We start from the raw sequence: 21,776 nt of genomic DNA on the forward strand, positions 1-21,776 counted from the left end.
CCCCCCCCCCCCCCCGCCTGAGCCCACCTTGAGTCCTCTTAGGAAAGGTATGTATGGCACCCAGTGACTAGACTAGCTCTGTCTTAGATATGCAAAATGACACCTGGGTCCATCAAAAGAGCGATTCCACTCATTAAAAACCTCTTATGACCATGGGGCTTTAGGTCTGGGCCTGGAGGAGAAATTGTCAAAGATTTAGCCCAAACTTTCCCTACCGATGAAAAAAAAAGAGTCAAAGAAGTGAGATTCCCCACCCCCACTTTTCTTTTTGCTACCCTATCTTGCGCACCTCGCCTACGTCCTGGATTGTGCCAGAGTCCTTGTCATTAACATTTTGTAATGGGGATGACAATTGTACCACGTGCTAGTGCTGACACATATTATTACTCTTCCTTTCGGTTTGTTATTTTTATTAACAAGCCAATGTCATTCCTATTACTCATTTTCATAAGGAAACCCAGGCTCAGAGAGTTAAAGTAACCCATCTAAGGTCACACAGCGCCTGCTGGAGTCTGAATTCAATCTGTGGCCTTATCCATTCGCGATAAGTTCTCATGTGACCTGTGCAGTCAAAAGCCCAGCCCCTGCATTCAGAATTTTGTCTCCTCCACTTACAGATAATCCTGTCCTTCATTCCACTTTCTCTAAGTTTTAAGTTCCTTTTTGTTAAGCAAAGATAATAGTGATATCTGCTTGGGGGGGGGGTGGCACAGACTCCCATCAGAGAATAGGTGAGAAATCCTTTATAATCAGCAGCATCTCCCCTACATGTTAGTAGTTCTTCGATCTCTATGGCTATTTTCACAAGAGGAGCCCAAAAATAGATTCGAAGGGAGGTAAACGAGGGAAATAACAATGCATAAATGCCTTCGGTGACATGCTCATATCTCACTCTCAGGTTCCCTGCACTTGCACTGTCTGTCTGGCACATAGTAGATGCTCAATAAATACTTACAGGGGGCGAGGAGAAAGGAATGGATTCTTAAATGAAAGCACAGTCTCCTAACCTGTGAACCCCAGGGGCTCAACGAATGGGTTGTGGGGAGATCCGTGAGTTCCCAGGAATTGGGGGACACCAGCCTTCTGGATTCTGGGTTTGTGCATTTTTCTAGGAGGAGAATGACAAGACTTCCAGGGGTCTCTGAAGGCTCCATGATTCACAAAATTGCGGGATGAGGCCCTTCCAGCAGCCTTGGCCCACAGAATTTGCCTCCTGGCGAAGTTTTGCTCAAAGTGCAAACTGATAAAAGCAGCTGAAAAGGGTGTGAGAAACAAACATATATACGTAATTAAATAGCTGTATCTACATGTGTGTGTCTGTGTGTTCTGAAACCCTATCAGAGGCTCTGATATATATATTTATTGATAAATATTATATATATATATATTTCATTTCTTGCCAAAACAAGTACAACACAGCACCAAAGGCATATCGGACCACAAACAATTTCAACAAACATTGGGGGTTCGCTTCTCCACTTTTTCTTCCTGTCCTCGCGTTCAGGAATTTGAACGGTCACTGGCCTAGAATCGAGAAGATTTTGAAATTCACTTATTATCTTTTACTGTCATGACTCAATGCGTTTCCCATGTTGCTGGAGAGATTTCACATCCGTCATTTCAATTGTTACGCAATCGTCCACTCCCTGAGACAATAACTCATTTAAGGCACGGGTTGTCGTGGGAATTGAGTTAATGGAAGAAATGGGCTTGCAGCAGAGTTGGGCACCTCCTAACGGCTCAGTAAATGTGAACGTTACTTTAATTTCATCCTCACGACAAGTTGACGAGGTAGGTGTTATTATTTTTACCCTCATTTTACAGGTGGGAACACTGAGGCACAGAGACGTTTCACAGCTGAAGCGAGTGAGTTAACAATTTCCAAACCCCTGATCTTTCATCTGACCCGCCTTCCACCTCAGGGGCAGGCCTACTCACAGCAAAAAGAATTAAGCTTTTGATGTGTTAATCCCATTTGTTTGCATGGAGATCAGAAGGGCTACAGTACCTGCGTTTATTTCTGTGGTTCCTGACTCCAAAAGGCCTCTTGAGATTAGTAAAGTTAGCTATTGAATTGTCTAGTTGGGTTAGATTATTGCCCCAAGGTCAAGACTCTCCTGCTCCCTCTGACGGTTTTATGACCTCGGGCGACACGTTTACCTTGGAGCTTGAACTTCAGCTTCTTCATCTCTAAATCTTCCCAGAGGGGCTGCCCAGCACCAACAGGATGAGATCTACCCGGCCCTGGACTGTGGTCCCCTCCCCCTCCCTCCACCCAGCACCCCACATCCAAATCCATCACCCAGATTCTCCATTCCTGCTTTCCCTTCTCCTCTGACCCCTCCTCTCTTTCATCCCCTACAACGGCTTCCCAGCATCTCCAGGAGCAAATCCACTTTTCCTCATCTCTAGATTGAAGATGACACTCTCCAGGTCAGAAGTTTTGATGAAGAGTAAGTGATTAGCTATCTTGAAAGCCCAGTGTGTTGCACGTAGTTACCACTCACAATAAATGTATTATTACCGTTCATTATTTTGGTTGTTAGGGAGGGTGGGTGACATGGCCATCCAGTGAGAGATTTGCAGTCTAGAAACTCTCTCTCTCTCTTCTTTGACAATTTCCGAAACACCGCGGACCCACACAACAATACTGACCTCCGATTCCATTCTGGAAGGGGAGGAACTCTCTCTGCTGGGAGTGGTGGTGGTGGAGCTGGACGGGCCATTGAGAAGTCACACTCTAAAGGGGGCCAAAAGGTGCTCTCCCAGAGGCCAGGCTTGAAGAAAGCCTGGCTGTTCATCGGCACCTTTCCTTCCATGAGAAATAACATCCTGTTTGGGATTCTGGGACCCCTTAGCCTCTCCGTGGGCTCTGCCCCTCAGGACTGGGGGTCTCTTGGGAAATGCTGCAGGTCCACTGTCTTTGTTTTCCTCCATTTCTCCCTGGACACACCTTTTCTGGGCGCTGACATCGGCTGTCTGGTTTGGGTTGTTTTCTGGTTTCCACTGTGTGCTCACACAACGAGAGGGCTCCAGATAGCCAACCTTGCCCCTCGCCAAGCCTTTTAAAAACAGAATCAAGATAGAATCCAAGAATCCTCTAGCCATCCTGAACCTCCAAAGCCAGTAAGCTGTGCTAATGAAGACAAGCCTCAACCAGCTCTATTTTGGGTGTTCCCAGTATTCTGGCTGAGATGAAGGAGCCCCTGAGAAGTCTGAATGGCCTGCCCAGGAGGCAAAGCAGGTGGAAGGTGATCACCTCTTCTAAGAGCAGGTACTGGGCATATTCCAGAACTTTCCAACTTCTTTTGTCTCTCTCTACATACACAACAGCCTGCCAGGGCTGATAGGTAATAGATCCTTTTGAATAGAGAAAGATACCGAGGTTCAGAGAGGGTAAGTAACATCCTCAAGGTCACCTAAGTGGTGGAGCTGGGATGCACACCCAGAACTTGCCACATGCCGGATGAGTTCCAACTTCTGGTCCTCAATCTTCTGTGATCCGCACCCCCCACCCCCCAACCCCTAAACGGTCCTGTATTTAAAATCTGCTGCTGGAAATCAAGACTTTCAGGAAAGACCTGTTCATCTTTTGCTGGTTCTGAAGTAAACATGTCCCAGGCTGTTTGTGGATAACGAGGAATTCAGGCACTGGGGTGCTTCACAGGCTTCTGAGGTGTTGGCACGGGCTCAAGATCCGGAGAGGCTGGGAAGCCTTAAGGAGAAGGTCCCTGGTGGTTCACGTGCATTAATGGCTGCTGTGCAGTGCGCAACTACAACTTCAGAACCACCTAGAAGCAGTTTACTTGGGAAACACGGATGCGCACGTCTCCTCTACACCACCACGTACACATCCAATGAGAACCTCTAGAGTTTTTCTTAAATGGCAATGCAGTCAACTTCGCCATGACCAAAACTTGAATGAATGAACCATGGATTCAGCGCCTGGTGGAGAAAAACCACAGAAGTATAGCTCCATTTTTTTCTTGGAAATAAGTTACAAGCCGCCATTAAAGTTAATGTGTGTGTCCCTGAATTATTCAAGGATTGACCTTCTTTAGCTGTGGCCGAAAGCCTTTTGTTTAATAAGTAAATAATCTTTAGAGGTTAATTAACTTTATTTTGGCTTTGTATTTTATTTGTAATGTATTTTGTTTTGTTTTGCCATTTAAATATTTTCCCCCTATTTGGGCACGTTTCAAATTATATTCTTTAACTGCAAAAGTAGTACATTTCTTGTTAAAAAAAAGTTAAGTCCACCCCTCACCCAGGCCGTCTTTAGTCCTCTCATATTCCACTGCCCTAGGAGTAACGGTTGTGCACGTGTTTAAAGGGATTTTTTTAAAAATCAGGTGAATTATCTTGAATATCAAATATTCTGATAATTCTGGACCGGATAATTCTTTGTTGTAAGGACAGTCCTGTGTGTTTTAGGATATTCAGCAGTGTCTCTGGTCTCCACCTACTAGGTGCCAGTGGTAACATTCCCTCATCCCCACTTGTGACAACCAGAAACTTGTCTAGACATTGCCAAAGGTTCCCTGGTGGTGTTAGGGGGCGGGAATCCTCCTTCACAAGTTATAAGAACCGCTGAAATCCTTCGGCATTGCCCAGGACGGTGTGCAATCCGAATATTCTTGGCTGGAATGTACCAATAATTGACTGACTCTTGAGCTGGTTCGAGTTTCTCTCATTCTTGTCAAGACCCTACTCCCTTTTGAACTTCTCCAGAAACTCTGGATGCCCCGATGGGGTCCCACTTCCCTATAATATGGCAGAGCATGTTGGTTTTATTTTTATCCTTTCCACACTTACTCCATCTCTCTTGGCTTAAGGTCATGTGGTGACCTTGTCTGACCTCTCCCTGTCTTAGCTTGACTGAGGGAAGGCCTCAAATGCTGGGGCTCTGTGATGGTCATCTTCCTGACACATCTTTGATTCAAAGCCAGGTGCAGGGCCTGGCACAGCGCTGCTGTGAATACCTGTTGAGTTTTCTCTGTCACCTGCGTGTATTTGTGTCTTCTTTGAATTGAAAACAAGACACCAAGTATGAGCTATTTTTATAACACAAAAAATACACAATAATATTCAATAAGGCTGAATACACAGTATGCTCCCAAATTAATTTTTTAAAACTACCTACACAAAGACATGGGAAAAAATATAGCAAAATGTCACCAGGGGTGGTCCCCGGCTAGGGCTCATTTTTCTTCCGTGCCTCTCAGGAGTTTTCGGGCCATGAATGAAGGATGCCTGCCCCTGCTCTGCGATGGGGGGAACCCCACTCATGCTGGGGCTCCGTTGCTCACTAGCTGTGTGACCTTGGGCAAGCAAGGTCATCCTCTGAGCTTCCACAGCTGGGACCTCACCATAAGGATTTGGAATGATAAAAAGATAAGGAATGCAAAACAAAGCACTTTAATAGGGTCTCCATAAATGACGGCAATTGTCCTTATCTCTTTCATCAAATGTGTATTCTTTCTCTTTTTAAGATGAAAAGAAGGTCAAAGCCAATAAATTTTTTTTTTTTAAATCCTTGGGGAAAGGTTCTCAGCACATCCCTTCCTTCTTTTCCCCCTCCTGCCCAGTCCTCTCCTCCACGGTCAGCACAACTGGGCCACCTAGTGCCCTGGGGAGCCCCTAAGAGCCCAGTGGCCAAGGCAGAGGGGCCGCGTGACCCCAAACTCAGAGCCGACTCTAATAAACCCAGAGACTCTGTGTAAATACACCTGCACCCACAGAGGACAACAGCGCTCAGAGAATCCCCCAGCAGTCACAATCCCAGAGGAGTTCATTTTACATCTTTGAGGTCAATTTGATGATATGTGTTTCCCGAGTTGTTTGGCTCTGGCTGATAAGGAATCTGTCAACCCCGGTGCAGCGCCTGGGGCTCCGAGAAGCCCTGGGGATTGGACATCTAGAGCAGAGGAAACAAAAGTCAGAGCCCCCGTTGGTCAAGTTCTGACGGCCTCGCTTACCCTTCCAAGCAACCTGACAGCTTGTTCTGTTTCGTCCCTTGAGGCTGAACGTGGTAGCGAGTCTTAACCAAGGCCGCCAGCTGGTAAAGGATGCAACCAAGGGGTGAATGGTGTTAGGACTTAATTTATTTCTATTCAGGACACCCGTCTTCAGGATAATCAGAAACAGCCTGGCCCAGGGTCCTGTAGAACCTTGTTGCTTCTCAAAGTGTGGTCCTCGGACCAGCAGTAGAGCCCCACCCAAGAGTCTGTAAATGTGTGAATTCTCAGCCTGCCTCCCCTACTGAATCAGAATTATGTTCAGAACTGGCTTCGTTTGCTTTTTTGTGTCCCCTACCTCTGTGTCTAGTTCAGGGGCCTTAGACCAGGCCTCTGTCATCTCTCGTCTGAATCACCCTAACAACCTTTAATATGCTCCTTCTTTCTCCTTCTAAACCAGTCTGACACCCCTTGCTATAGATCTTTCAATGGCTCCCCAGTACCTTGGCATTAACTTCTTAACATTGCTTTTAGGCCCCTCCTGTTCTGGACCCCGCCTTCTGCAGTCTCCTCTCTGACCTCACTCCTCCACTGCAGCCCACACTTCACGGTCCAGCCTCATCAAATGGTTTGCCCTCCCTGGCATGGACCTGGCCCTGGGGCTTTGTACATTCTAGGCTCACTGCTGGAACATGCTCTGTTTTCTCTCTCCCCCAGATTAATCTGACTTGGCCTTCTGTTCTCATTCGGGTACTTCTTCAAGGAAGCGCTCCAGCCCTTTGAGGCAGCCCTAGGGTAGTATCATCCTGTGACGCTGTGGTGCCTGCCTGTTGTCCTCTCTAGATTTTAAGCTCCTCGAGGACGGAATTCGTGTCTTCCTCATTCATGGAGCTTCAGCACTTGGCAAGAGGTCTGGAACACAGTGCATTCTCCATGGTGGTTGACTGAATTAACCTGAACTCTTAAGATCTGTCTCTTAGAGCTGGGCAGTTGGTGTGAAGGCCCGTCTGTTAATCTCTCTTCCTGTGGTGTTGCAAGGACCATCATCCATAGGATGCTGTAGGTCTTTTATTTGATAACACGTGTTTTGTTTCTGTGTTTGTCTTGTGAAACATAACTGCGTAGGATACACACAGTTTAAGCAATACTTATAAAGTAGACATCAGTGTGGGCGGTGTGCAGAACACAGGCCCCCAAATCTCCCTGAGTACCCCTTCCTCGTCCTACAAGAAACCACTCTCCTGGCTTTTGGGATAATCATTTTCTTGCTTTTTAAAATAGTTTTAACCCCTATGTCAGAATCCCTAAGCAATATAGTTTAATATTGCCTCTTTTGCTTTTGAACTTTATGTAAATGGAACCACGCTCTAGGAGGGTCTTGAGTCTGGCTTCTTTCCCTCAACACGCTGTTGTGAGATTCGCCCGTGCTCTTGCGGGTGGCCGTCTGCCATCCGTTTTCACTGCTGGGCAGCTCCTCGTGTCATTATGGTGCCATCACTCCATTCCACTGCTGGTGGGCTTGGGGCGGTCTCTAGTTTGGAGCTTCAGGCACGTGATGTGTGGACAACATTCCTGGCTGTCTCCTGGTGCACGTGCACCTAAGTTTCTGTAGGGAACAACCCCAGGAGGGCAATTGCTGGGAGGTACGGTATGTGTATATTTAACACACCATCCTCTAAAGTGGTCTGGAACCCCTGCTATTGGTCTCCTGGGTAAGAATCGGAGATGCCAGGAGTTCTCTTCTATATCCTATCTCAGTCTCTCCAAAAGGGCACATTATAAAGGGAAAAAAAGAGAAAGAGAGAGAAGACTTCTAGTTCATAATCTCAAGTTGCCCCGGGGCCTTTCCACGGAGCTGCCTGCCGGCTGAAGCAGGCATGCTGAGATGGAAGGAGGGCAGGCACAGAGCGGTCCCCTGTCTTTGATGCCTATCTGAGTGAGGCTGGGTTGGCATTTGGGCTTCTCAGGTGACTCAGCCAGGAAGAATTTTCCCAGCTGAGGTCACTCACTACCCCCTGCCCCCACCCCAGGCAGCTCCAGAAAGGGAGAGGCCTGGCCCTCCCAGGCAGTGGGGTGGGGCCAAGAGCAAGGCCTGACGATCACCGTTGGGCTCCCACTTTTCCCAACAACAGAGTACTCATCAAGTCTCCTAGTTGCATTTTATTATTTTCCCCAAAAGGAAACCACTTTATGGTCCTTTCTGATTGTGAAGATGATTTTCTCTAACTGAGGAAGAAAAAGAAATCAGAATTCTAAAAAGTATAAAAAGGGAAAGAAAAATTATCACCAGTTAGAAATCCATATATGTATCTGTGTATGTACGTACGTGTTTGCGTGTATGTGTGAGTGTACGTGCTATCGGCGAAATTTGCACGTAGATGGTGTGTTAGACAATCAAAATTGCTGTCCTGTGATTATCTAAGAAACGTCCTTGCTTTTAGGAGATGCCTGCTGAAGAACTAGGGAGTAAAGCATCCTGAGGTCTACAGCTTACTTCACATGGTGCCACAAAAGCAACAATCAGGACATGTATATAGACGGATGGAGGCATGGATATCGATGTACGTATAAGGCATAGTTATAGATAGAGTGTACATGTGGCAGAACATCAGCAATGCTGAATCTGGCTGGAGGAAATAGGGGCATTCAGTGTACTACACCTGCAACCTCTCGGTCAAATTTGAATTTTTTTCCAGCTGTGTTGAGATGTAATTGACATACAACATTGTGGAAGCTTAAGGCGCACGAGGTGCTGACTTGACACACGTGTATATCGCAAAATGATCACAACATTAAGGTTAGTTAACACCTCCATCAACTCATACAACTACATTTGTGTGTGCATCTGTGTGTGTGTGTTGTGTGTGTGTGTGGTGAGAATATTTAGGATCTACTCTCTTAGCAACTTTCAAGTGTATAACACAGTATTATTAACCATAGTCTCCATGCTGTCCATTAGGTTTCCAGAACTTATTCATTTTATAACTGAAAGTTTACAACTTTGACCAACATCTCCCCATTTACCCCACCCCCTCCCCCCAGCCTCTGGCAACCACCACTCTACTCTCTGTTTCTACAAGCTTGATGTTTTCAGATTCCACATATAAAGATCATACAGTATTTGTCTTTCTCTGCATGAGTTATTTCACTTAGCAAGATGCCCTCAAGCTCCATCCATGTTGTTGTAAATAGGAAGGATTTCCTCCTTTTCTATGGCTGAATAATGTTCCATTGCACGTAAATGCCACATATTCTTTATCCATTCATCTTTTAATGGACACTGAGGTTGTTTCCATATCTTGTCTATTGAGAATAATGCTGCAGTGAACATGGGGGTAGATATCTATTCCACTCAGTGATTCCATTTCCTTCAGATTTACACCCAGAAGTGGGATAGCTGGATCACATGGCAGTTCTATTTTTAATTCTTTGAAGAAGCCCAGTGCTGTTTTCCATCGTGGCTGTGCCAATTTCCATTCCCACCAACAGTGTGCAACATCTCCCTTTTCTCCACATCCTCACCAACACTTGGTACCACTTGGCTTTTTGATAATGGCCAGTCTGACACGTGTGAAGCGATACCTCGCTGTGGTTTTGATTTACATTTCCCTGATGATTAGTGATGTTGAGCACCTTTTCATATACCTGCTGGCCACTTATATATCTTCTTTGGAAAAATGTCTATTCAGGTCCTCTGCCCATTTTTAAATTGGATTATTTGTTTTTTTTGGCTATTGAGTTGTATGAGTACTTTATATATTTTGGATATTAGCCCCGTATCAGATATAGGGTTGGCAAATATTTTGTCCCATGCTTTAGGTTGCCTCATCATTTTGTTGAATTTTCTTTTTTCAAAATAAAACGTGAAAGTGACATCCTCATCCCATGAACCAAAAGTAACCAACGTTTATATCTGATAAATTTCCTCCACAACTCTTTAAGAATTCACGTGCATGTGCACACACACATAATTTTGCATGCACAGCATTGTACTACACTTGTTGGCTTGTAACGATTACTTTTTATTCAATAATATATTGTTACTCTCTCTTCATGTCAGTGTCAAGGCCATGCCACGCTTAAAGGTTATGAATATTCTTCAGTTTACTTAACCAATTCCCTTTGATTGGTTTTCCCCTATTGTTGGACTTTTCATTTTTCCAATTTCGCCATTATTATAAACATCACCACAGTGAACATCTTTATGCATAAGCCTTTGCTTCTATCTCCTAATAAGTTCTTTGGTATAAACAAGTACTATTTCTTAAGTTTTAAATTTTTTTAATCAAATTCTGCACTGAGTGCTCAATTTTTTAAAAAATTTTCATCGATATAATTTTTTACTGAGTTTTACTGAGATAGAACTGAACATATAACATTGTATTCGTCTTAGGTGTACAGCAGAATGATTCAATATATGTATATAGCAATAAGGTTAGTAAACATCAATCATCTCACATAGTTACAATGTTTTTTCTTGTAGTCAGAACTTTTAAGATCTATGCTCTTAGCAACTTTCAAATATAAATACAGTATTATTAACTATAGTCTGTGCTTAACTGTTTTTAATGACTATTTGTTCTTTTTGGATATTTACTCTGCCCGAAGTGGTTTACTTGACATTATTTCATTTAATTTTCACAACAGTATCATGGGGAAGATACCATTATTATCCCTATTTTAAAGATGAGACTGAGGCTTAGCAGGTTAATGACTTATCCAAAGTCACACAGCCAGCTTTATCTAATTCTAGAAGTTGGGAGTTCTTAAACAATTGGCTTTGATTAAGCAAGATGCACCTGGAATTTCCTTCTGCGATCACACCAGGTAAATGCAAGGCCCATTAGATTATTGAGCTTCCCAAAGGGGCGTGGTCAGAATTGGGAAGGAGGTGGGAGGCCGGCGGCTTCTGCTGGAGCTCTGCTGCCCCCTGGTGGCGATGCTCTTCTATTGCTTACAGGGTCGGTCCCTTGGCACCGGCTAGCTGCAGTGGAATTCACACCCTTTAGGCCACAAGAACACTAGCAATATAACTGTCATTATCTAGATATTTCCAACCCTCCACTGAGAGTTACATACACGGTCAATCCAATCCTTGCAACGTGGCAACTATCCCCGTGCCCTAGAGAAGAAGCTGGGGCTCAGAGAGGTTAACCCAAGGTCACGTGGCTCGCTAGTCGCAAACTCAAATTCCATTCCAGTTCTTGCTGGTGCTCAAGTGAACCCCGTACTTCTTCCGACTTGACGCAAAGCAACATCCCTGAAACCTTTTGGTAAATTTAATCTGAGCCCCAGGTAGTAGGGTACAGATTCAGAGAACAGGCTCCAGCATCTGACCGTCCTCAGTCGTGATCCCACCTCGGCCACTTGCTAGTTCTATGACCTTGAGGAAGTCTCTTGACCTCTCAGAGGCTTATGTGAAAACGGGGATGAAATGAGTAATCCAGGAAAAGGGGCCCCTCCCAGGGGCTGGCATGTAAGAAGCAGTCAGTAAATTAGAGCTTCATATCCAAGAGCTCGGGACCGAGAATCAGGCTCCTGGATTCAGGTCCGGCTCTGATCCCGACAAGACGTGAGCAGCTCCCTTCCTTCTCTGGGACTCTGTTTCCTCCTCGGTCAAGGGCATTCTTTCCAAAGTAATTCATTGATTTGCAACCACTGCTCTTGGCTCTGAACCAGATGCTGAGGCTCACAGTTTCCTCATCTCTAAAATGGGGGAAAAATACAACATTTCACAGCGTTCCTGCGAGGCAGCAAATATGATGGTGCTAGGCAAGGGGCTGTTTTGTTAATGCCAGAGGTCTATGAGGTCAAGTCTCAGCAGCCAAGGAGCATGAGATCTCCTGAGATGTTGTAAAAGAGATAAACTGATGAGTAACATTAGCTGAGTGCTGAATTTTTGCCAAGCACTCTTCTAAGTCACAAACATCAACTCATTCCTCAGCTTTACGAGGGAGGCCTTTGACTGGTCCTGTGTGGTGAGCTAAGAGTGGGACATGTGACCCAGATCTGGCCAATCACAGCTTCCCATATCCTGGCCTCAGTGATTGGTTCAGGGAGAGCCATAAAACCCAAGCCTAACCAATCAGATCCTTTCTTGGCGCTGTGTCTCTAAATGCTGGTGGAAAGCATCTTCCTCTTAGCTCTGGAGAGCCGGGGTGATGTCAGCCGGAAGCTGCCTGGGTCCTTGCTGTGCCCTGGAAGGACAAACTGCATGGGTATGAGGCCAGTGCAGAGAGAAGAGAGGTAAGGAGAGTTGAGTTGAGACCAGCTAATATCGTTTGAATCTCTGTGTCCACTTTTTCTCTTCCCAGTATGTGAACCAGTGAATCCTACTTTTTTCTTAAGCTAGTTTGTTGAGATTCTGTCATTTATAACCAAAAGGGACCTCACCAATGTGCATATAGAAATCATATTATTAGTTATGGCCACCCATATAATAATACTGATCCTTATGGCTTCCTATATGGTGGCATTTGACATGGTCTTTGTGATGGGTTGAATGTGCCCTACGCCCAGCAAATTCATGTTTTGAGGCCCTAATACCCAATGTGATGGTATTTGAAGGTAATTAGGTTGAGTTAAGTTCACGAAAGTGGGACTGTCATGATGGGATTGTGCTCTTATAAGAAGAGGAAGACAGAGAGATCTCTCTCCATGCACACACACCCAGGAGAGGCCATATGAAGGAAGACACAGCAAGAAGGCAGCACTTTCCAAGCCAGGAAGAGAACCCTCACCTCTCTGAATCAGCCGACACCTTCATCTTGGACTTTTCAGCCTCCAGCATTGCAAGAAATAAATGTGTGTTGTTTGAGCCCCTGCAGGCCATGGTGTTTTGTTACACCAGCCTGAGCTGACTCAGACAGTCTTCAAGACTCAAGAGCATCCTCTTTATAAACTCTTCTTGGATTCCTCCCAGGGGAAAATGGTCACTTTATAATCAGTGCATTTTACGTCATCATCATCATCGTTGTCGTGTTTTTTATTCTATAGATTTGTAAAGTCAGAAGTCAGATGATCCTTGACTTTACGTCTTCCTGCCTTTTCTCACACGATTTCCTCCACCTGGTTTGTCTTCTTTCCCATCTATAGGGCGTCGACCTTGCAGTTATAAAGAGCAGCATCTTCTGAATCAGACGGACCCAGGTTCAAATCCCACCTCTTCTACTTCCTAGCTCTTTGACCTGGGTCAAACCACTTACTGTCTCAGTTTGTGCACCCATAAATTGGGCACATAATGGTACAGGCTACACAAGATTGATATGATCAAATTAAACTGTGGTGTGTGTTAGGTTTTCAGTAATCGGTAGTGAATTCTTGACTAATACTTTATCTCGTGAGGCTGTTTCTTGGTGGTGTTGGGGGTTGTGGTCAGGGTTCAATGGAGGAGGGCGAATCGGAAGGTATGCTCTGAATTTTCCCATCATAAACCTCAATCTAGGTTAAATCAGGATACATATCAGCAGCTCGGTGTAAGCCAACCATCCGTCCCCAGGGAGGAAGGAATTCCCATCAAACCTTCGGCTTCCAAACAAACATCTTCCCACACTTAACGCATCTCATTCCCACAATCTTGGACCTCTCCAAGGAATACAGCAGAGGGAGGCAGGACAAGAACGAGTCCCCTTGTGGAGGGACACTTTGCGAGATGCTCCAAGATGCTGGATTCTTATTTGGGAAAAGAAGTCTTAATAAAGTGAAATGTCTAAGTCTGCTTAATGGGCTTTGGGAACTCTTTTTTTAGGTGCCCTAGCTCGGGTGGCTGCTAAATAATTTGGGTTCTTCCCTGCCTCATCTCGGGTAGGTGTCTGCATTGAAAGCCTGTGGGTTCTGCAGCCGGGGAGACCTGGGTAGGAATTCTGGCTTCTCCGCTCACCTGCCCTGTGACTGTCGCCACGTCGTCTTACTTCTTCAAGTCCGACTTCTACTTCTATATCACAGGGATACTTACATTGCATAGCTGCTGTTTAAAGATTAAATTAGATAATATCTTTGCCAAGTTCTTTGATACCTCGTGTTGCAGGTATTTATAGCTTTGGGGCAAACCACTTTAAAACTTACTGCCTTGAAACGGCAACAGCATTTATTTTGCTCACAATATGCAATATATTAGGGCTTGGTGGAGACAGCTCGTCTCCGCCCCACTCAGCATCACTTGGGGTGGCTCTAAGGCTGGGCGCCGGGATCATCAGGTGTTTCACTCATTCATTTGTCTGGTGGTTGGTGCTGACTGTTGGCTGGTGCCTCAGCTGAGGCCATTGGCCGAAACGCCTGCACGTGACCTCTCTGTGTGGCTGGGGCTTCCTTACAACCTGGTGGCTAGGTTTTAAGGGTGAGTGTCCCAGGAGAGAGAAAGCCCAAGTGGAAGCCATCTCATCTTTTATGACCTAGTCTCAAAAGCCACACAGCATCTCTTCTGCGAAATTCAGTTCGTTGGATCAGTCACAAAGGCCTGCTGAGGCTCAAAGGGTGGGGAAATAGCTCTCTGTCTTGGTGGGGGAAAGCCAAGGTTCTGGAAGAGAATGTGGGACCAGAAATATTACTATGGCCCTTTGGGGAAAATACAAATTACCTCATCTGATAAGTGCTTAAGAAAGAGCAGATATATATGCAAGCCTTGCATATGTGTTCTCTATTTGCAAAACAGGAATAAATAATACCTACTTTGTGGAGAAGATGAAAAATGACAAATGATATATGGAGAGTTCCTAGTATGCAATAAGTGCTTAATAAATGGGTAATTATAATAGCAGCCCATTTCTCCTGAGCCGTCGCTTGGTACCAGGCACTACCTTCAGGGCACTTCATTGCGTTTTGTCTCCTTTAATCCTCACAAAAACCCTATAATGTAGGGGCTGGCCCCGTGGCCGAGTGGTTAAGTTCGCGCGCTCCGCTGCAGGCGGCCCAGTGTTCCGTTGGTTCGAATCCTGGGCGCGGACATGGCACTGCTCGTCAGACCACGCTGAGGCAGCGTCCCACATGCCACAACTAGAAGAACCCACAACGAAGAATACACAACTATGTACTGGGGGGGCTTTGGGGAGAAAAAGGAAAAAATAAAATCTTAAAAAAAAAAAAAAAACCCCTATAATGTAGATCGTATTGTTATTCCTCTTTTACAGATGAGGGGACTGTTGCTCAGAGAGGGTAAGCAACTTGCCTTAGTGTCACACAGCTGGCTAGTGGGACTTCCAGGGATCAAACCCAGGCAGAGCAGCTCAAGCATGAGTGCTTTTAAACCCAACCCCACACTGCCTCTTAGTGATGGAGGTAGTTGTCCTCTCAGCACAAAGGTTTACAGTGTGACTCAGTGGAAAATACTAAGTCCATAGAGCCAAGAAACAAGCCAATGTAGAAAACATGGCTAAAGGCTGAGACTTGAGGGGCGCCTGGCACCAAAGGTTTAATTGTTTGAGCCCCAGGGCCATGATTAGTAGGGCCCACAAAGGACACCCTGACCTTCCAACCACCCCTCCTGCAAGTGCTCACACTGTAAAGCTCTAAAAATTAAGAGCTGGGTGAGAGAGAGTAACTTACTTTGAAGGGATACAGACTTTTCCTCTGTAGCAGACGATAGGACTAGGTGAAAGCTAAGCAAACAGAAGGAGAAAGAGCCTTCTAACTATTAGATCCTCAAGAACTGAGAATGGACTTCCTTGCAAGATGATGAGCTCCCCGTCTCTGGAGGCATTCAAGTACTTGTTATGAATAATCTAGTGTTATTACATTGTTTTGTTGAGGTAAAGCCTGCATTGGAAGAGAGGACCCTCCCAAGGTTGGTCTTCTAAGATTTTTTTCCGCAAAGAAGGAAAATTCCAAATGCTTGGTGGATTTGGATGAAAAACCAAGAGGAAAGGGTGGAGCACACCCTTCCAGTGCAGGATTTTGGCTGAGTCACAGAGAGGGGGTTGGAAACAAAGCCAGGGTTGTTCTACTTTGGATAGCTAGCTAGCGTATCTCTATCAGCCCGGGGGGCTCGCTGAAATTTATTTCATTTAGACCTTTTGAGCTTATTCTGTTTACAAAATTTGTTTTGTTCTAAAAAAAAATATGGAAAAAGCTCACATGGAAGAGAGGTTATTTTCTCCATGTTTCACAGAACCGGTCACCTTATAATGCATCCTCATAGCTCCCTGCTCTTCTCTTTTATAGCATCTAACACATCAATTGATGTCTTCTTCTTGTTTTAGAAGGAAGTGCCCTGAGGGCAGGCATGCTTGTCTTGTTCCCCTTGATAACCCTAGTTCCTAAATCAGGGCCTGGCAGATAGTAGATGCTCAGTAAATACTTGTCAAACAAAGAGAAAGGACAACTAAGATCAGGGAGCAGCAAGCAGCTGGCCATCCCGGGGACCCTTTGAACTCTGGTGACCTGGCAACACAAGGATTTGTTCCATCTGCTTGGGATAAGTGGTCGCCCAGCGTTGGCGGGATGTGCCCATGGATCCCTGCCATTGGCTGAGCATATAGATGTGGGGGAGCCCTGGTCATCTCTTGGCCAAATCCAGCTAATCCTTGAAGCCGTCCTTTCCTAGTATCTGTGCAGCTGCCACCATGCCTTGCCAGGAGGTTGAACTTTTATTACATATGTATATATATAATTTAAAATATATATAATAAATAAATTAAAATATATAATAAACATATGTATATAATTTTGCCTTGATTTTATCATAAAAATAATATAGGCTGGTTGTAAAAATGCAAAGGCAAAAATACATAGAGAAGAAAGTAAAAGTTTTCTTTAATCTCTACCCTACAATCCACTGCCTGGAGGAAACCGCTGTCAGTAGTCTTCCTCATCTTTTATATATGTTTTCTAAGATAGAAAACATCAGAGAATGTTAACCCTATTCTCTCCCAACTTGCCTTTTTTGATTTAACACTGTATCGTGGATATCTTTATATAACAATGCCCTGAAACCCGTACTGAGTGTTTCGTCATATGGCTATGCCACAATTTATTTTGCAAATCCCCGGTGGATGGACACTGAGGTTTTTTCCATTTTTTTCACTGGTTGTAAACAACGCTGCCACATCATCGTGTGCCTGTGTGAGTATTTCTGAAGGAGGGACTATTTGAAATAAAGGGAATGTAATTTCAAATGTTAACTATGTCACAAATAATGTCCTCTTCTCTATAAGTTCTTGGCCATGTTTAGGCATCCAGGTCCTCTCATTGGCTGCCCTTTGATCCTGACGTTAGTAGTAGATGCTGTTGGTTCCTCATCATATCCCCTTGGCACTCTCTGATCTCTGCTTGCTGGGGACTTCCTACTCACAAGGACTTTCCATCTGAGGGCTTTCTCTGACTTGCTCAGCCTGTACTCAAGCTTCAAGACCTGGGGAGCTGGCTTTCCTGAGAGGAGCCCCCAGCTAATGACAGATGAGAGTTGGAGCATAAATACCCCAGCTTCCTCCTCTTGCAGGCAGCCAGCTCTGATGTACGTTCCACACCATCTCTTAGGGGTCCCGGTCAGGATTCAACCTCAAACACCCAAACTGAACACCTGCTCCTTGACACACCCTGTACTGGGTCCATTTCCTTCCCTCCTTCGCCTCCTCATTCCCTACAAATGCTTCCTGAGGTCGCCTCCCAAATACGACGCTTATCCTCACATCCTTGTCTTAGGATCTGCTTCTGGGAAAGCCCAACCCAAGACAAAGCTCTTCCCGGATAGTTGTCATGCTTCCCCACCAGCCCACAGGTGAGATGGATGCATCTTTTAATCCGTATCCCCGTGCTTCACCTTGACTCAGCCCCAATGCCAATGTGCCTATGCCGGCCAGGGGCTGTCCAGTAACAAACTGGGTGTTGAGGCCTCTAGAACGTAGCGGAGAGAATCTAAGACTATATCAGCAAGTCTGGACTCCAGTTCCTGCTCTTTCACCCTCAGCTGAGTGATCCAGGGCGTGTTGCTCGTTTCTTCTGAGCCTGAGTGTGCCCACCCTCTCTTATAGGGCAGTTGGGAACTTAAAATGAGATCGCCTAAAGCTGCACTTTTATTTGATGTTAAATATAATGAAACTTTCATTTTCTCTGGTCTCAATCGACACACGCGGCTAGTGGCTACAGTATTCGGCGGCTCGGCTATAGAACATTTCGTCATTGCAGGAAGTGATATTGGACAGCGCTGATGCAGAGCAATGGTTTTTGACGTTTTGAGGGTCATTCAACACCTGGAGAATTTAGAGACCTTTTCCATAGAGACGCTTTCCCCCTCTCCCCTGCCTCCCACATGTATAATTTTGCATATGGTTCCAAGAAGTTTCTGAACAATCTGAAACCCATTAAGACCCCCTGAAACAGTGCATGCTGGAGATACTTTATAGATGTAATGTAACACAAGGAACTTTGAAAAAGTGGGGCATACTGAACCCTCGCAATAATCCTTGGAGTTCAAGTCTGTCCTTATTTTCCTTTGACAGATGAGGAAACAGACTCAGAGAGCCTCGGTGACGTGCCCGAGATCACACAGCACCCAAGGGAAGAATTGGGATGCCAACCATGATCTGCCTGATTTAAAAGCCCAGGCCCTTCACAGTCTGCCATGACAATGAAAGCAACGAGTGTGCCTCTAGCTATGGGTCAGGAGACCCCATTCCCTTGCGAACACCCCGTGTGCATAACCAAGTTGTTGACCAGGGAAGTCTCCAGACCATGGCACTCCAGAACCTGCACTCCAATCTTCTCATCTGCTTTCCTTCCCATCCCTCCATCTTGGAGAGTAAGGCAGGAAGCACACAATTGCTCAGGACCCAGGATGGGTGAAAATAAATATGGCTGCGTCATTGGCTCCCACCCACCACCGCCAGAAAGTTTCCAGAGGCAACTCATGCTTTAGCTGTTATGAATTTGCCATTTTTCTTTGCCCCTTTGAAGCCTGAAATGCCTTTTAAAGGCCTTCATTTAATTCTTGCTTTCGATTTTATTTCTTCTGCTTAGTAAATTGTTTATCATATTTTAGAAATCTAGGGAACCCGAAACTTTTTTTTTTTTTGGTGAAGAAGATTATCTCTGAACTAACATCTGTGCCCATCTTCCTCTATTTCGTATGTGGGAAGCAGCCACAGCGTGGCTTGATGAGTGGTGTGTAGGTCCGCATCCGGGATCCAAGCCAGTGAACCCGGGCCGCTGAAGAGGAGCACATGAATTTAACCACTATGCCAATGGCCAGCCCCCCAAAAACATTTTTTAAGAAGTTGTTAATAGGGAAAATTTCAAACAGATACAAAAGTAGAGGGACCTGTTGTATGAAACTCCATGTACCCACCAGTCAAAAATTATTAACTCATGGCCAATCTTGTTATTATCTATAACTCCATCAAGATTAACTCCCATCCAGATTATTTCGAAGCAAATTTTGACGTATATTAAACACTACTCTTAATATTAATAATAATACTAGTGGAGATTTTTTTTCTCCAGCAGCTGGCAGAGAAGGGGAGAAGCTGGAACTGTCCTCAGCCGCCATCCCTGAGGTCCCCAGAAGTGTGTGAGGAGGCTGGAGTCATCTCCAGGGGTGGGGAGTCCCCCCGAGAATGGAGGAGTCTTGAGTCAGACAACAGACAGATTTCTTGGGGACCATGACCTTGAGTTGAGCAGAAATGACTGGCCGTGGAGGTCTTTGGTGTCTGTGTCACCTCCTCTCTCCCTGAGACAGTCGTTGCGCCATAAATTGCAGGGGCCAGAACTTCGTTTCGGAAGGTTTTGTGATCCCTCCTGCCCTCTCCACCTGGTGATGTTGAAATTTGTTGCTTTCCTTCATGTTCCGACCGTGGGTGTAATTATTGCCAGGGGACCAGCAATTAACCTTCCACAGAGAGACCAGGAAGACCTCTCCGGCGGAGCGTCCTGTGGCAGGAGGAGACGGTTTGTCGAGTTCCAGCGGAAGTGCCCGGAATGTCTGCTCTCAGACAAGGGGGCGGCAGGCGGGGGACCCGGGGCCGTGGAAGGGTCAGTATTTCCCACTGGTCTCATCAGAACCGGAGTGTGGGGCTGTCACTGAACTTCACGAGGGAGAATCATATCTCCATCTGTGCTCGGGATGCTGGGTCCAGCTGGAAAGTGTTCCCTCCCTAATTTTCTCTTAGTACGTCCTTCACTCAGTAACATACGTCCCTATCACATACTAAGCCACACATATTTCATTTTCTTTTTCTTTATGTTGAAGTATAACTTATACACAATAAAAGGCACAAATATTAAATGTGCAGCTTGATGACTTTTTCATGCGTACACACCTGCATCACTACCATCAACCTCAGCACCCCGGTAAGCTGCCGTATACCCAATCGATTCTCTCCCCACAAAGGTAACCACTATTCTGACTTCTATCCCCGTAGGTCATTTTGCCTATTTTTGAATTTCATATAAATGGAACCACACAGTATGTTTTCTTTTGTGTCTGGTTTCCTTCTGTCACGTTGTCTGTGAATCCGTCCATGTTTGTTGCATCTAGCTGTTTGTTCTTTTTCATGCCTGTATACTATTCTATCTCATGAGTATACAGCAATTTATTTATGCATTCTGTTCTTAGTGGGCATTTGGTTTATTTCCACTCTAGGGTTATGGCAAATAAATCTGCTGTAATGTTCTTGTGTGTGTCCTTTGGTGTACATAAGCACACATAAGCACTCATTTTGGGGGAGAGTATACATTGGGGAGTGGAATTTCTGGGTCATAGGAACATACATATTTCAACTTTATTCGATACTGCCAAACAGCTTTTCAAAATGATAGCATCCACTTATATTCCCAAGGAAACATGTGGGAGTTCCAGTTGCCCTAGAACCTCACCCGTTCTTAGAAAGGACAATCTTTTTAATCTTATCTATTCTGGTGGGTGCAGGAGAGGTAGACGACATGAAAATCAGAAATAGTGTGCAATAGAGTATGACAGAGAAAAATTACAAATGCATTGCATTCACAACCTCAGGGGACATTTTGGTCCAGGCTTTCTTCCTCTCCCCACTTTTGGCGTTTAGGTTTTGACAGTCACTGGAAGGGAGTAACACTCGAGGTTGAGAGGGGCTAGAAAGATTTACATCATCAAAAAGGCTGAAGAAGAGGAGAGAGGCGCCATACTTGAAATCAGCCTCCCAGCGGCTCCCACACCTTGGTTTTAGTCCTCTCCTCTGAGGCCATAAGAAATTAAGTCCAAGCCCCTCCACGTAAACGGATATTCCTGTTGTAACCTGTATAAAGGCCAGCTGTCTTGTGGTCCAGTCCTGCACTGAGTTGCCTTCAGAGCACTGGCGATCTGGCGGGAATGCCTCCTTCTGATTGATCACTGTGAAATGAGGCAGCTACCGTGGGGAGAAGTATTATCTGCATGTGCCCTGGAGACTAGTGGCCTCTCTGCCCCAGCCTTGGCCCAGGCAAGGCCTCCCAAACACTAGTCAGCACGCATTTCCACGAGCATGCTCACGACGTCTTATAAATTCTGCTTTCGGTGGGTAGGCATTCTGGAAACATTTATTATAACGGCTGCATGGGAATCCATCCTTAAATTTCCCCAAACTCTGGTTCACTCACATTTCACTGAACAGGAGCCACGAATATCTAACTTGGCCTGAGCTATCTCTGACACCCAAACGCTTTCAAAAATATAGGGGTTTATTTTGTATTTAAGTAGGATTATTTTTAGAAAAAATTGCAACAAACTGGAGAATTTGGAGTATGAAATGGTCAAAATTTCCAATAATTCTTATTGGAATCTCAGGGGTAAGTCACTGAGCTCCGATACGAGGGAGAATAGTAACTGTATTTAGATTCTGACCTGATTCATATGTACATTTGCATATACATACAAAG

At 45.2% G+C, this 21,776-nt stretch overlaps 1 long non-coding RNA gene across 1 annotated transcript; it reads left to right on the plus strand.

The window, feature by feature from the left end:
- Nucleotides 1–1,650: 1,650 nt before the first annotated feature.
- On the plus strand, nucleotides 1,651–20,556 carry LOC138915312 (uncharacterized). Its single transcript, XR_011421114.1, has 2 exons — nucleotides 1,651–1,791; nucleotides 18,389–20,556. It is a non-coding gene; the product is annotated as an uncharacterized lncRNA (long non-coding RNA).
- Nucleotides 20,557–21,776: the final 1,220 nt, after the last annotated feature.

Source organism: Equus caballus, chromosome 8 (assembly GCF_041296265.1).
Source record: "Equus caballus isolate H_3958 breed thoroughbred chromosome 8, TB-T2T, whole genome shotgun sequence".
In the NCBI taxonomy this organism is placed as follows: domain Eukaryota; kingdom Metazoa; phylum Chordata; class Mammalia; order Perissodactyla; family Equidae; genus Equus; species Equus caballus.